Genomic DNA, 15,501 nt, shown 5'->3' on the forward strand with positions numbered 1-15,501 from the left:
TCACAAAATGTACTGCTTTGAGCATTCGTGCGTCGTCGGTGTAGTCGCCGTCACCCATGTTTCGGCGCATTGATTCACGTGTGCGCCCATTCACTTATTCTGTATACGTTGGCGATAGATTGGGCGTAAGGTTGCGTGTGAGTTGGGGTGGATGTGTCGAGACAATGTGCGAGAAACTATGCCGGGAAGCGGCGCTACTCCCTTTGTCACTGTGTAACGACCAATACTCACTCTTGCCCACGTTTTGGGGTTGAAGTCCTTCCTTTCGAGTTTAGCGATACAGCGCTGGCGGATGAGTGATTTTTTTTTCTCCGCCATAAAAGTGGTGCATCGCGAAGGGCCGGCAATACGGGCAGTCGTTATGTAGCAGCAGCCCGTGGACTTGGTCACGAATATTCATTCCAATTCTTAATATTGTCGCAACGTCAGAAACAGGGGTCGTAGAGCGTTATTCAGGAGGCACAGTGGCGGGTCGCCTTTTTAATACCGAGCGCAACTGCGACTTCTTCACTGCGCCTTGACGAAAACGCTCGTGCCTACACGCGTTGACCTCTTAATCGGTGTACTGGCGCGGCATTTGCGTCCCACCGAAGGAAGCATCGCCCCGATGCGCAAATTAAACGGGACAATGGGACAGAGTAGAACAGGACAGAGTCACACACACAAAACGAGAACAAAAAAAAGCAAAAGTTAGGTCGAAAGGTACGGCTTCATCCGTACCACATGCAGCACTTCGGGGAAGTGCTTGCGGCGACTGGAGCTATTGTCACTGTCGGGAACGACCTCGTAATTCACGTCGCTCAGGTGGCGGATCACTCTGTACGGCCCAAAGTACCGTCGTAGGAGTTTTTCGGAGAGCTCACGACGGCGCATGGGTATCCAGACCCATACTTTGTCGCCGGGGGTGTAGAAACGGGACCTGTGTTGAAGATCGTACCGTTTTACATCTTGGTCTTGCTTAATGCAGATACGTACGCGGGCAAGCTGTCTGGCTTCGGCGCGCTGAGTAAATTCGTCAACGTCGGTAGGTATGTCATCAAACTCATGCGGCAACATGGCATACCCAGCATTGTTGTGGCTTCGCGACCATGGACCAAGCTTAACGGTGTCATTCCAGTAGTTTCCTGTAGAGCGGTATTGTAGGCGAATGCTACGTAGGGCAAAATCTGATCCCAGTTATTTTCTATGTCGACATAGATGCATAGCATATCTGCGAGGGTCTTATTAAGACGCTCGGTTAGTCCGTTAGTCTGGAGATGATAAGCGGTTGTTTTCCGGTGGCTTGTCCCACTGAGTCTGAGAAGAGAGTCAAGAAGCTCGGCAGTGAAGGCAGTTCCCCTGTCTGTGGTGACTACTTCTGGGGCGCCGTGCATAAGAACGATGTTTTCAATGAAAAAAAAAAATAATTTGCTGCTTCGGCTGTTGTGCCCCGCTGTGCAGCTTTCGTCTCCGCGTAGCGTGTCAGGTAATCGGTGGCAACAATGATCCATCTGTTGCGTGCTGTAGAAGTTGGAAATGGGCTCGAACTTGGGCGAATGTCTGGCTTGGTACCTCGACCGGATGCAAGAGACCTGCGGGCTTACCGGAAGGCGCTTTGCGTCTTTGGCAGTCCGGACATGTTTGTACGTGACGTTTTACAGCAGCGGGTAGCTTCGGCCAGTAGTACTTCCTTTGGAGTCGGGATACTGTTCTCGTGTAGCCTAGATGGCCTGCGGTGGTTTCATCGTGGCATGCTTCTAGTAGTTCTTTTCGAAGTGATGCCGGTACGACAAGCAGGTGCGTGCTGCCGCTGGCAGAAAATTTCTTATATAGAACATCGTTCCGGAGACAAAACGACGGCAGAGTCCCCTGGCATATAGTCGCGGAACGTCTTTACTTCGGCCTTCCAAGAAATTAATGAGTGAGAGCATCTCTGGGTCGTGGCGCTGCTCCTGTGAAGTAGTGACGGTGTAGACGACGCCCGAAAATGCAGTGTCCACGTCCACGTCATCGTTACCTGCGGACTCGACGGGTGACCGCGAGAGGCAGTCGGCGTTGGTGTGCCTCTTTCCTGATTTGTAAATGATGGTCATGTCGAACTCCTGAAGCCTAAGAATCCAGCGCGCCAGATGGCCAGATGGGTCTTTTAAGTTAATCAGCCAACAAAGAGAATGATGATCGCTGACAACCTTGAATGAACGGCCGTACAAAGACGGGCGGAATTTGATAACCGCCAACACCACGGTGAGGCATTCCTTCTCGGTAGTTGAGTAGTTTTCCTCCGTACGAGAGAGAGTTCGGTTAGCGTAGGCGATTACTTTTTCGGAGCAGTCTTGCCACTGCACCAGTACGGCACCTAGACCAACATTGCTCGCATCAGTGTGAAGTGCTGTAGGGGCATCTTGGTCGAAGTGCGCAAGAACAGGATGCGTTTGCAAGCGTTGGCGTAGTTCGCTAAATGCTACTTGCTCATTTTCCCCCCACAGAAAGGGGATATCGTCTCGTGTCAGGCATGTTAGCGGCGCAGCAGTACATGGAAAATTCGCAATAAAGCGTCGGTAATAGGCGCACGGCCCCAAGAAGCGCCTCACTGCCTTCTTGTCGGATGGTGTGGGGAACTTTGCCACAGCGTCTATTTTGGCTGGATCAGGTCGCACACCCTCGTGACTGACGACGTGACCGAGGAATCACAATTCGCTGAACCCAAAATGACATTTATCGGGCTTTAACGTCAGGTCAGCCGAGCGTATGGCTTGGAGAACAGTGATTAAGCGGCTTAGGTGCTCCTCAAATGTAGCTGAGAACACTATGACGTCGTCTAGATAGACCAAGCATGTTTGCCAGTTTAGACCTGAAAGTACGGTGTCCATTAGACGCTGAGCACAAACCGAAAGGAGGGACCTTAAATTCGTAAAGGCCGTCGGGGGTCACGAAGGCAGTTTTCTCACGATCCCTCTCATCGACCTCGATCTGCTTATACCCGCTTCGTAAGTTCATTGATGAAAAATAACGTGCATGCCGCAGCCTGTCCAGCGAATCGTCGATGCGTGGCCGCGGATAGACGTCTTTCTTCGTGACATGGTTTAACTTGCGGTAATCGATGCAAAATCGCAAACTGCCGTCTTTCTTTTTGACTTTTCGAAGGCTGTATTACATCATCATGGAGCATCCTCTCCACTTGCTTTTGAATCTCTTCGCTTTCCTTGGAGCTACACGGTAGGGATGTTTCATCCGTGATGATAAGGTGCTTGGTTAGTGGTATTTGTTCGACCTTTGACATAGTCGAAAAGCAATCTTCGAACTGGTGTATCAGCTCCAATAGGCGCTGCCGCTCGGAAGGCGACAGGGTGAAGCTGACGTCGACATACAGAGGAGTCGAGGGCGGGTCGGTCGTTGCTTTTAGAGCGAAACAATCTAACTTGGGTGATGTCGCAGTACGCAGTTGCGGTACCCTTCTGGATGTGACGGCGTTCGTTGCTGAAGTTCGTGAGAAGCACTTCTGCATGCCCGTGAGTCACGTGTACGCCTCTAGCAATGGAAACGCCTTGCGTGAGCAATGGTGCAACGATTTGCTCCGCGATCACATCCCCGTGGTAGGGCTAGGTGCATGATACAGATACAAGGCGGCAGGATCGCGGCTGAATGTTCACATCGTCGGCGATTCGCAAACGCTCATGTTGCCCGTCATTCATCGTGTCACCGTATGGGCTGGATGGAAATGTTCCGAAATGTTTATAACTGCGCCGTGATCTCGCAGAAAATCCACCTCCAAGATGAGGTCTTTGCAGCAGTCGGGGAAAATGACGAAAGTGGCAACGAAACTGGAATTACCGATGTGGATTCTGGCGGTGCATGTGCCCGTTGGTGTCATTAGCTGACCCCCGGCACTTCTGATGTGGGGCCCTGTCCTCGGCGTCTTCACTTTCCTAATTCGGTCGGCCAGCTCTTGCCGCGTAATCGAGAAGTCTGCGCTAGTGTCAACAAGTGCGGTAATGTGATGTTTATCCAACAGAATGGCGAGATCGGCACGGGCAACCTCTTCGGCGCGACTATTCGTCGTCGTCAGGTCGTCTTCGTGGGGAGCGCGGGGGGTATTTTCGGCGTCTCGACACAGGGCAACCTTCCCCCCGGAGGTCGCTGCTGTTAGTTTCCCCGGCGCGAACTAGGGGAGCGACCACCCCGGCCGACTTCAGTGGTAAAACTCTGACGGTTTGGGGAAGTGTAACGCACAGGGGACGGGGACTGCCAGCGACGACGTGGCGAAGCTGCCGGGCTGGCCGACAGCTGATCACTGCTCGGGGCGCGATGGTCATCGAAGTGCACGGAAGCGGCAGACAAAAAAGGACCGGCTCCAGCGTCTGGATAGGGGCAGTAGTGGGCAATATGACCTGGTTCGCCGCAATGGAAGCAGAGTGGTCGACGGTCGGCCGCGCACCACTAGTCGGTACGGCAAACTGGAGGTCGTCTCACAGACTCCCGTTGCCACCACGGCACGGTAGCGGGCCGTGATTGTGGCGGCCCGTGGCGAAACAGACGGGCCATATTTCCCCGCATACATGGCGGCGGTTTCGTTGGGTTTCTATGCCCGAGCCTCAATAAGTTGTTGCGCGTAATCGCGCCGGTCCGAGCTCGAGAATGTATCGAGGAGCTGATGACTAAAATGGCCCCACGTTTGGAAGCTCGCTTCCCTGTTCGCGTGCCACGTACGAGCGCTGTTTTCAAGCGCGAAATAAGCACGGGCAAGTTTTTGTTGGTCGTTCCAGCGATTGACCATAGCGACACGTTCATACTGGTCAAGCCAGTCCTCAACATCTTCAATATCATCGCCGTGGAAGATGTCGGGCACGCGAGGGTGTTCAAGTGTCATCATGGGAAAGGCCAGGCGCCGTCTGTGAAGGAGGGAGGAGTGCCGATGATGTAGCCATGTCGGTGAGAGTCGCAACGGGAGTGAACTCCGGGCTGAGGTCGAGCAGGCGCCTACTGAAACGGTGGGCTGGAGTCTTTATGAGAGGTGGAGCTTGGGGACTGGGTGAACGACTTCGAACAGGGTTGCCTGCATGGGGTTGCAGCCTCTAGCACCTCTACCAGTGTCCCAATGTCAGAAACAGCGGTCGTATAGAGCGCTATTCAGGAGGCACAGTGGCGGGTCGCCTTTTAATACCGAGCGCAACTGCGACTTCTTCACTGCGCGCCTTGACAAAAACGCTCATGCCTGCACGCGTTGACCTCTTCTTCATCGGAGTACCGGCGCGGCAATATATACCAGTCACTACTTTTGCAGCAAACTACTGCACACGCTTACCCTCTACCGCTCCACATTTTTGCAGCATGAATGGAGCCCAATGCGTTGGCGAACACCTAGTTGCAGTTCCGACAGCTAATCGCACAGTAGCAGGGCAGAAGCTATAATGGTTTCGTATGCGTGCGCTTTCGCTGAGGCAATGTGTGGTGCGCCGCCGAAAGCACCATCTCCTTCCTAGAGCAAACTGCCTCGCGAAAATGGTCTATATGCGGCCGGCTAGCCTTCGACCCCAGCGCAGAATACCTTCAAGATAGGACGCGCGCGGCCGCGCTCAGCCGCCGTAGTTGGAGTAGACGAGGAGATGCGTACTAACATGCACTCCCTCTCTCTCCTAGCGTGCGCACATCTCCGCTACCCCGCTTGCGCGCGTGAGAAGACGGCGCGCACCCTCCCCGCCTTCCGCCCTTATACACGTGCGAGAAGACACTGCCGCATCACGCTATCACACTTCTCAGCTCACCCTCGCAAGCTTTCGCTGGAACCTACAGCACACGGCGCGCGGCCGCGATGTTATGGCATTTGGACTTTATACGCAACATGGGGGGCGCTGCGATCGCCAGAGTGTGAAGACGTGTCCCACTTTGGCTCTTCGATGTTTTCCTTTTAGCTTGTGTGGAACTACCATTCTACGTGGTAAAACATTGAGCAACGACACTGTGAGCGCTTTCTGTGAGTGTGGTGTGCTTTTTCACGGCTCCAGTTGACGTTTTTTTCTGGCTACGAGGACATTTTCGACGGCGACCCGCTGACCTAAGCCTAACCACGTCTGGGCCTAGCCCGAGTGCGGCCTCGGCGAGGCCGGCCAGGTGAGCACGGCATCATGTCGCCACCACAGCAACATTCGCACTCGAGTGGACCCAGCGCGGGAACTCCATGCTCACCTCAGCTTAGAGACGCCGAAAAGTTGAAGAATAGCCCCTCCAAAATGCAGACAACGCGACGAGCGAAGCGCGCAGAGAGCGTCGAAACGCCGGGTGAACGCCGAGCTGCAGCCGAAGACGCCGTGGCGCGTCCCTCGATGGAAGAGGCCAGAAGGAAGGAGTCGCAAGTGAACGACCACATGGATATTCAGGATGACAGCGTGGACGACAACGATGATAGCAATGACGAAGACAACGAGGAGGACAATGGATGGTCCTTTTTCAGCTAGCGGAAACCAAACAGAAAAGTCAAGCCCGAACAGCTTCGCCTCGAGCGGGTAAGTCGACCTCATTTTGCACTCTCGATCAGGCCACTTAACAAGGTACACGTCCATGACATACCTAAGCAGGCTATAACAGCAGCACTAGAGATGACGGCAAGAAGTTGGGAACTTGCAGAATTATCAATTTTCCGCTACGACCCTGCAGCGAACTGCATTAAGGTTACTGTCAGGGATGAAGAACACGCGAAGAGGCTTGCGGCGCTGACACGATTAGTTGAGAAAATGAGCGGTCGCGTTCGTACGTATGAAGTGATAATTGAAAGAACGCCAACACAGAAGGTGGGGAACAGTCGGGGGGTCATCAAGGTGCGTCCCGGCCAGACCATTGAATATATCAAGGATCACTTGAGATGCGAGACGGCAACTATCCTAGAGGCACGTCTGCTCGGGAAGACAAACATGCTGCTGCTAACATTTAATACGGAATCTCCCCCAAACAGGCTCGTGTTCGATTATGAGATCACAAGGGTGCATGAGTGCAGACCGAAGGTTATAGCTTGCTACAATTGTCACGGCTTGGGACACATTGCCAAGTATTGCCCTTCAGACGAAGTGTGTAAACAGTGTGGTAGAAAACACCCTGAAGACAACGAATGCGACGAAGAGCTATTCTGTGTCGCATGCCAGAAACAGGGCCACATATCGCTAAACTCAGCATGTCCTAGCCGTGCACCGAAAGACATTAAGAAAGTCGTGCAGAACATAGAAGAAGGTCAGAGGACAGTGACCTGGTCTGAAAAAGTACTGGCGGGAGCATCCACACAACCCACGCTATCCGCTCACTATGAGCAACAAATAAAAGCACTAAGAAAAGAAAATCAGCAGTTGAGAGCAATGCTGCAGCAAATACTCGCACGACTACCACCAGAGCAACGAGATACGCAACCACCGCCAACGCCACGGCAGCGTGAATCAGAGACGCCGGCAGACCGAGAAAAACGCACGCGTTCTAACAGTCGCGTCGGGCGATCAATTAGTCGGAAAACCACGGCAAACTCTAGAAAGCTGCAACTCGCAGGACCTGCACAGACCCAGCAGAACCAGGCACCGTCAGTGCCAAAACCACTAACACCCCAAGACTCGGCGTATGCACAGATGCTGAGCATCCTAAGGCAGGAAAGACACACTGAGACCCAGCGCCTCGAAAAGAACCTACGGGAGGAATTTCAGACAGTAACGAATGCAATACAAACTCAGATGCAGGCAATATTCACGGAAATTCAGAGAAATATTCAGAAGCAAAATGACGAACCTAAACGGCGCAAGCCAGCAGATGAAAGATGACGGCACGGCCTATATGCATCCAATGGAACTGTCGAAGTTTTACGCAGAATGGATCCACACTAAGACAGCAAATAAAAAAATTCAAACCCCTTGTCGTGCTTCTACAGGAGACAAGGGGACAATGCACTATTCGAGGTTACCGAACCTTCCAGCAGGCTACGATACGACACCAGGGCAAAGGAAACCAACAAGCGCAAGGCCAAGCTGCTCTTTTAGTAAGACATGACTGCACCGCAACCCAACTGCAGATACCAGATCTGTGTAATGATTTTAGAGAAATTGTGGCAGTAAAACTATGTCCACGCGGCCACCGGCCAATGGTTGCAGTCTCCACGTACTACAGACCCCTAACGGGCAAGCACCGGAATGACTCCTACCAATGGCTCAGTAAGGTGCAGGCACAAGCCGGAGGCCTTCCCATTCTAGTGGGGGGAGATTTTAACGCCAAGCACCAAACATGGGGCTACACCAAAGCTGACCCGAGAGGACGCATACTGCACGATGCAATAGAAATGTCAACTCTGGACATATGCAACACACCAGAAACACCAACCCGCATAGGGCTACAGGCGCGACAACAGGACACAACGCCCGATCTGACACTAGCCACTCCAGGGCTCATAAGGCAATGGAACGTAGAATCGACGACATGGGGAAGCGACCATTTACCAATAATTATCACGCTCAATCGCAAAAAGATCCGAGAGAGGAGAGAAACGGTGCTTTTTGACTGGAAAAATTTAGAATGGCTACCGGGGACTCTTTTGTGGACTTTGAACAATTCAGCGCTATGATAGCGGAGGCACGGCCGGAGGCCAGGGAAACTATCCCATGCGATGACACTGCAACTCACATGGATATGCACCTTGCAAATCTATGGCGGAAGGTCAACCGCCTCACACAGCAATACCGGTATAAAGGAAAGCGTCACAAAGATCTAATGCGCCTTAAACATCAATACCGACTCATCAAGGAATACCAACAACAACTCGAAGCAGACACGTGGCACAATACGTGCGCGAAGCTTGGCCGGGAACCCGGCCTAAAAAAGCTATGGCAGATTTTAAGGAGCCTGCTTGGCAGCAAGAAAGGCGCGCCTCCTCTCGAGGAGCTCTTTTTGCGAGAAGAGCCTGCCGTGCTGGAGGACCGCGTCATCCACACTTTCTTTCCACATGCTGCCGAGGCGCCTCCTGCACCGCTGCCTTCTGCAACGATAGACAACGCGAAAGAGGAGCTAGACACGCCCTTTACGCTGGGTGAACTCGTAGCAGCCCTTGCACGAGGCAAAACGAAATCAGCTCCCGGGCACGATGGAGTGACTTGGCAAGAACTTCGAAACCTCAGCAATGAAGCTCAAGAACAGCTCTTAACAATTATCAATGAATCCTGGGAATCCGGACTAGTGCCAGATTCACTAAAGCTTTCTCTCATCTACCCCATACCGAAGCCGGGCAAAGACCACACGAACCCAGCTAACCTACGCCCCATAGCTCTAACGTCAACTGTCTGCAAATTGATAGAAAGAATGCTACACACAAGAATGCAGCACTACATCGAATATGTACAACCGGGTTTGCATCCTGCCCAGGCAGGTTTTCGGCCGAACATGGGCACGCATGACTGCCTCTGGTTGCTCCGCAGAGTGATCAACCGTAAGTCTCGCAAACAGATGCCCGACTATATTCTTGCCGTCGATATGCGTAAAGCATTCGATAACGTGAAACAAGAGGCTATCTTACAGGAACTGGCAACCAGGTACCCTAGCCAAAGAACATACAATTGGATACGTAGCTTCCTCCAAAGCAGACCAATTCAGCTCCATGGCAAGGCACCGGGATGGAGTCCGAAGACCTATTACTTGGATAGGGGAGTGCCCCAGGGCTCCATCCTCGGACCTATGCTATTCAATCTGGCCATGACACGTGTGGCTGAAAGTCTTGAGCGAGACACTTCAGCCCGTTTTACGATTTACGCCGACGATATAACAATATGGACGGAAGCGGCGGATTATTCCGACAAACAAAGCATGCAAACTGAGCTGCAAGCAGCGATCCTGAGCCTTAGCAACACTTTAGATAACCTCGGACTGCAACTCTCGCCAGAGAAGACAGAATTGATCAGCGTAGACGGAAAGAAAGCAACCAATGTAAACAAGCAGATCACTTTACACATCGGCCAAAGCGATATTACGTCGGCCAATGGACAAATTAGGATTCTTGGAGCACAGATTGCTAGCTGCAACAGCCCCCAGCTATGGATTCGCACACTAAAGCAAAAATGGAGACCGCTGTTGCACATGGTTAGACGAATATCGAGCAAGTATGGCGGAGCGCGTCAGAAAGCGTGCCAAACGCTTGCAAAAGCGGTCGCGGTTGGAAGGATTCTTTACGGGGCACCCTTGTACGAATTCTCTGAACGAGACCTCGGCGACATCGAAAAGTTACACAGGGCCACCCTCCGTACGATTACTGGGCTACCAAAGCACACGAGGAACGAGGACCTGCTCAAGCTCGTAGCGATTCCACCCATACGGGACATAATCAGTGAAACACGAATTCGAATGCGATCCCGGTTGGAAAACACGACCCAAGGAAAACAGATCATGGCATGGGATAAACAAGTCCATGCGAAGCCAGAGCCCGCGGAAGCGACCATAACGCCACCATGGGAAACACCACTGGGCATACGGAGGCAACAGCGCCCTATCGCCAGACGAAACGCGGAAGCTAGAAAAATATTTGAAAAGAGATTGGGATTAAGCACGCCGCCGCACACCACTGACATCTACACGGACGCTGCAATCACAAACGACATAGCAAGCATGGCCTGGGTTAGCACATCTGCACCCCAACACAATGGCTATCACACATGTCAGCTTCCTGGGGGTGCAACCTTGCACGCTGAGCTCTTAGCTATATGGGGAGCGGTCAACACCATTCCCATTGACATGGGAGACATTGCAGAGCAGAGTGTGCGAAAAAATTATCGGATCCTTACTGATTCGTACGAAGCAGTGGCCGAATTAACGGGGCCTACGACAGATGATGCGGTGGCCAACGACACCAGAAAAAAGCTAAAAAGAATACAGGACATTGGGACAAATGTTGAAATCCTATGGACACCGGGGCACACCGGCGCGGATGGGGGAAACGCAGCCGCTCACGCAGCTGCCGCGCAAGCGGCAGCTGCGTCGCCAAACCCCAAACCCCGCGGACCAAAATCCATACCTAAAGATATTGGCTGCAGGCTCTCCTAGCAGAGCACTCATGCATTACATTCGTACTAAAATAAAAGCAGACAGTAAACGGAGACTATTAGAAGCTACACCAGTACATGTGTTTGACGACAAGGGCGGGCTTACCCGCACGGAAGAGGTTTTCTTGAATAAGGTTATGGCCAACGCTGCATACACACCACACATACTTGAGAAATGGCACCAACCCAGACAAGCCACGATTGCGAAGACTTACACCCGATGTGCACATTGCCAGGAGTCATGCAGAGCAGACTTGCAACACCTCATTTGGAGCTGTGCAGCTTTTTCACAAGGGAGATCCAACATTCAGCATCTACTACACGGAGACATTAGAACACTAGGAATTGCAATACAAACTAACCGTGAAACACAGAAAGCCATTGCGACATATGGCAGACAAAGTGGCCTGTTTCGAGTAGTGTAGAAGGGGTCGATCAGCCCATGTGAGAGCGGCGGAACTGAACATGCACCTGAGCCTGCATAAAGCGGAAGATCCCAGACTGAGATGAAGAAGTGTTTCAGCCAACAGTCTGGGTACCCATATTCCCTTCCCTCCTAATCCCCATCAGCGGCCTAGAGCCGTCCCCTTCCTTAAAATAAAGGCTTTATTCATTCATTCATACGCAACATCACGGCGACACCGGCGATGTCGACGGAAACTCGTCTGGAGTGTCCATATAATTGCTGCCGCAATAAAATGGAACAGAATAGAGAACGTATAGAGCTAGAAGAGAGAGGGCCTATTTGGTATATCTGCAGTGTTTACATTAATGACTATTAGCGCAATTTACTCTACATTTCACCTCCTGTGCAAGGTACGCGATGAGTGCATGCATGGCAGCTAGCGGACAGGACAGCCCATTGTGCTTACGGATCATTGTGGGATTATATGGAGATTACATAAATCAGCTGGGTCTCCACTTTTATTCACGGGTCAGTGTAGAGGCGTTCTTGAAGTGGACACAAAACTCGCCTCCACGTTCCGCAGCCCCCGAGGCATGTAGACCGATACCTGGCAGGTACACCGTATACAGATTTGGGCGCCACTCGCGTGTCTCCCCTCGCGTGATGCGCGTACCGATTCCGGGAGAGGAGAGAGAGAGAACTTATGCAGATCCAAGGCGTATTTTGAAATCTACACTGCGCTTATTTAATAAATTCACGCCAAGTCGTAGAAAAATCCGAGTATGAAACTCTATGCATGACACCACCCCACTCGGCCAGCCACCAGAACGTTCTTATTCATCGGCGCCACGACACCGACGATAACGCTGACGAAGTGTCACTTCAAAAGCTTTAATTTCCTCCCCTTCCATCTCTTATTTTGTTTATTTACGTAACGGCGAACTACGTAATAGTAAACAAACAAACGAAAACTTTTCAAAGGCAATGTTTTTCCGATTTCTTTGCGTCTGTTTATCCCGCTCAGCTAGGCAGAGAGAGGCATGCGTTCTAAGACGGTAATTTCCTCACCTTCGTGCGCACGAACCGATGTAGCATCACCACGGAGCGCAGTTCCTGGCCGCTGCTGCGCATAACAAGTTGGCACTTGAAACGTCGTCTCCGTTTGCTGAAAAAAAAGAAAAGGAGCGGATTAACCGTATCGGGTGCCGTTTGGTTTTGTGTGTGCATGGTGCCACTGTGAAAACAAATAATAAACACCTTTCTTACTTTATAAAATGTACGACTCCTCACGCTCGTCACGATTCTTGCGGCTTCAACTTCTTTCAAATCGAACGTGACTGCTCGCGCGCTGTTCGGTAGTTTCCACGCCAATTACTGCCACTAGCCGGACGAGTCAGAGTTATGCAAATTTAAAAATCACAATTTACGACTACCTAATGTATTATTCTCCGCATCGCGGATAAATATGAATCGCATAAAGTGATAAGATCACTGAGCCATAAATGTAGCAGGCGACACGTGTGACGCTACAAGCGTTAGCGACGTCGTTACTGTCGCATAGCACGTGCTCCGCGTGCTCACGTGATTTCGCTCCAGGAAGGCGGGGGGGGGGGGGGCAACTTCAACTTCCCTATTGAAATACATGTGAAACGCTGAAATTCTGCCATTAGGCATCGTCTCAACAGATCCGAATGCAAGTTATTGCATTTAAGATAGAACAATAAGTTCTAACGACTATAAGGAGCAGAATTTTGTTGAGGACTAATATTCGTTTTTTTTTTTTTAACGCGGAAAAGCGTGTTTTTTTTTTTTTACTTGAAGCACAAAGTTTGCAATATTCGTAACTCTGCACCAAAAATAGATGTCGCAGGTCTATAAACTGCATCTGTTAGAGCGCCTAGGGAGGACTACTGTGGGGTATTAGTTTGCTGCTTACGTAGGACTGTTAGGTGGTTTATCATGGTTCCGTAAAATTCCTACTCACAAACTAGTGGTATATTTCAGTCCATGACACCTCAATTTTCCTCGCTTTTTAAGTCCTAAGGGGTGCATTTTACAGAATTTATGCAATATTTTTTTAAGCGACGCTTTCGTTGTCTATTCCTTCGACTTTTACACTGACGCTGCTGTTGCTGTCGATGTCTTGCATGCCGCGTCGGGGGGGGGGGGGGGGGGGGGGTCTAGAGCGTGTATATACATGGAACGAGCGTGGCAGAGAGGGAAGGCGACACGAGGAGCTCTTTAAACCTTTCATCGACGGTCGTCACAATGCCCTCTAGTGCTCCCTTGGCGTCGCCACAATACCCTGCCGACGGCTGTAATTATGCGTGAACCCCCGCAAAAGCATTGCAGAAACTGCAGCGTTTACCTTTGTACTAACGGGCACCTCCCTAGAATGCAGGTAAATAGAATGGTAGAAAGAATCGAGTTAGAGAGAGGAGGCAGAGAATGTATGGAGCCGACGCAGTCACGAAACGAGTGAATAGAGAGTTTTAGATTAGGGGACGCAAGCGGCTTGCGTCCCCTAATCTAAAACTCTCTAGTAACAGCCTTGCCACGCTTCTTTCGCCGCTCGCATACGTGGGGGGAGGGCGGAAGAGGTAAAAGGAGAGGTAAGAAGACAAGAACACGCTAATACTAGACACGACAGCGGTTGCGGTCAAACTGGATAAGTTTGAGCTCAATATTCGGCACGGTACGTTCCTGCTATTTCTAGAAAAATAAACGCCGTGCACATTTGTCAAGCAGACAACTGATGCAGGGCGTGCAGACGCAAAGCCGCTAATGCGGCTTTGCGTCACCGTATCCGCTTCCGTAGCGTCTAGGCGACACTACGGAAGCGGCCGCACGTAACGCTCCTGTGCCGGCCACCGTAGCTTTGCGGCTATTGCGTTGCTCGAGGTCACGGTTTCGATCCCGACCGCGGTAGCCGCATTTCGACGGGAGCAAAATACAAAAACGCTCATGTACTTAGATTTGGGGGCACATTAAAAATACCCAGGGAGGGAAAACTATAGTATCCGGAGTCTGGCACCACAGTGCACCTCATAATCATATTGTGGTTTTGGCCACATACAGGTCCGTTGGTCAAATAAAGTTTAGCTCTTCTTCAAAGAATGCGATGGGCCATGTGAGGCAATGCCAATGCTAACCTTCTCGGAGGTTATGAACAATGGCGCACAACAACGCCTCAAGCAAACACGTCTCGCTGTGTGTTCTGTGCACTACGCAGACAAACAGCAGTGGTGCACGCTAGAGCACTGCACGGGCCGGTTTTTCAGACCCAGCGCGAATCCGAATGCGTTTGCCCGCCCGAGCCCTGGCCGGTGATTTTAAACCTGCCCCGTACCCGGCCCGGTTCTCTTCGGCCCATTAGCCCTTGAATTCTGGGGTTTTACGTACCAAAACCACGATTTGATTATGAGGCACGCCGTATTCCTCCAAAGTGCCGAATAGCCACCGATCGCAAATCATCACGTGGTTGGCGGAGATTGTGCAGCACTGTTCTTATATGCGCGCGACTGCTGCGCACCAGTCGGGTCGTGTCGACGAATGACGTGACCAGCTTCGGTAGGTGAGGAGTCCGGCTGGCGGCTCTTGCGCAAACCGCCTGCCTGACCAGGACATACGCGGCTGCTGCGCATTTTGGGAGGCAAGTACCACCGCTGACGAACTGGCCGCCAACAGTGAGGGCTCCCGAGGAAGTTCCACACACCGACCCGGACTTGGTTCTCCTGCATCCACGACAGGGCGTACTCAGGCGAGAGCAAGAATTTATAATGTTTCTAACACCTATCGCTCCATCCACCGTGGGATAGGCGATGTCTCTATGCGCCGCACACGACACGGCGTGACAGATCTTACTAATGAGAGACTCTCTTTTAACGCCTTAAGGCAGCGATCGAGAGCAACCCGCTAACTCGTTCAGCGCTATCAATTAAAGTTGCAAAAAACGGCGTCCCACATTCGGATATCAGGCGTAGATCCTGACGTGGCCGCCCATAACCTGATTGCAGCTATTAATGCGCGTAATCCGACAGTCCAGCTCAGTCCTGAGTCGTGTAATGTGCG

At 51.6% G+C, this 15,501-nt stretch overlaps 1 long non-coding RNA gene across 1 annotated transcript in view; it reads right to left on the reverse strand.

The window, feature by feature from the left end:
- The window catches only part of LOC135918211 (uncharacterized), a 42,258-nt gene extending 29,501 nt beyond the window's left edge, over window positions 1-12,757 (reverse strand). Inside the window, exons 1-2 of the long non-coding RNA XR_010569599.1 lie at window positions 12,697-12,757; window positions 12,499-12,595 (exon numbers count right to left, since the gene is read on the reverse strand). This is a non-coding gene — a long non-coding RNA (uncharacterized lncRNA). The remainder of the gene's footprint in view (window positions 1-12,498; window positions 12,596-12,696) is intronic.
- Window positions 12,758-15,501: the final 2,744 nt, after the last annotated feature.

The sequence above is a fragment of the Dermacentor albipictus genome, chromosome 1, assembly GCF_038994185.2.
Source record: "Dermacentor albipictus isolate Rhodes 1998 colony chromosome 1, USDA_Dalb.pri_finalv2, whole genome shotgun sequence".
In the NCBI taxonomy this organism is placed as follows: Eukaryota; Metazoa; Arthropoda; class Arachnida; order Ixodida; family Ixodidae; genus Dermacentor; species Dermacentor albipictus.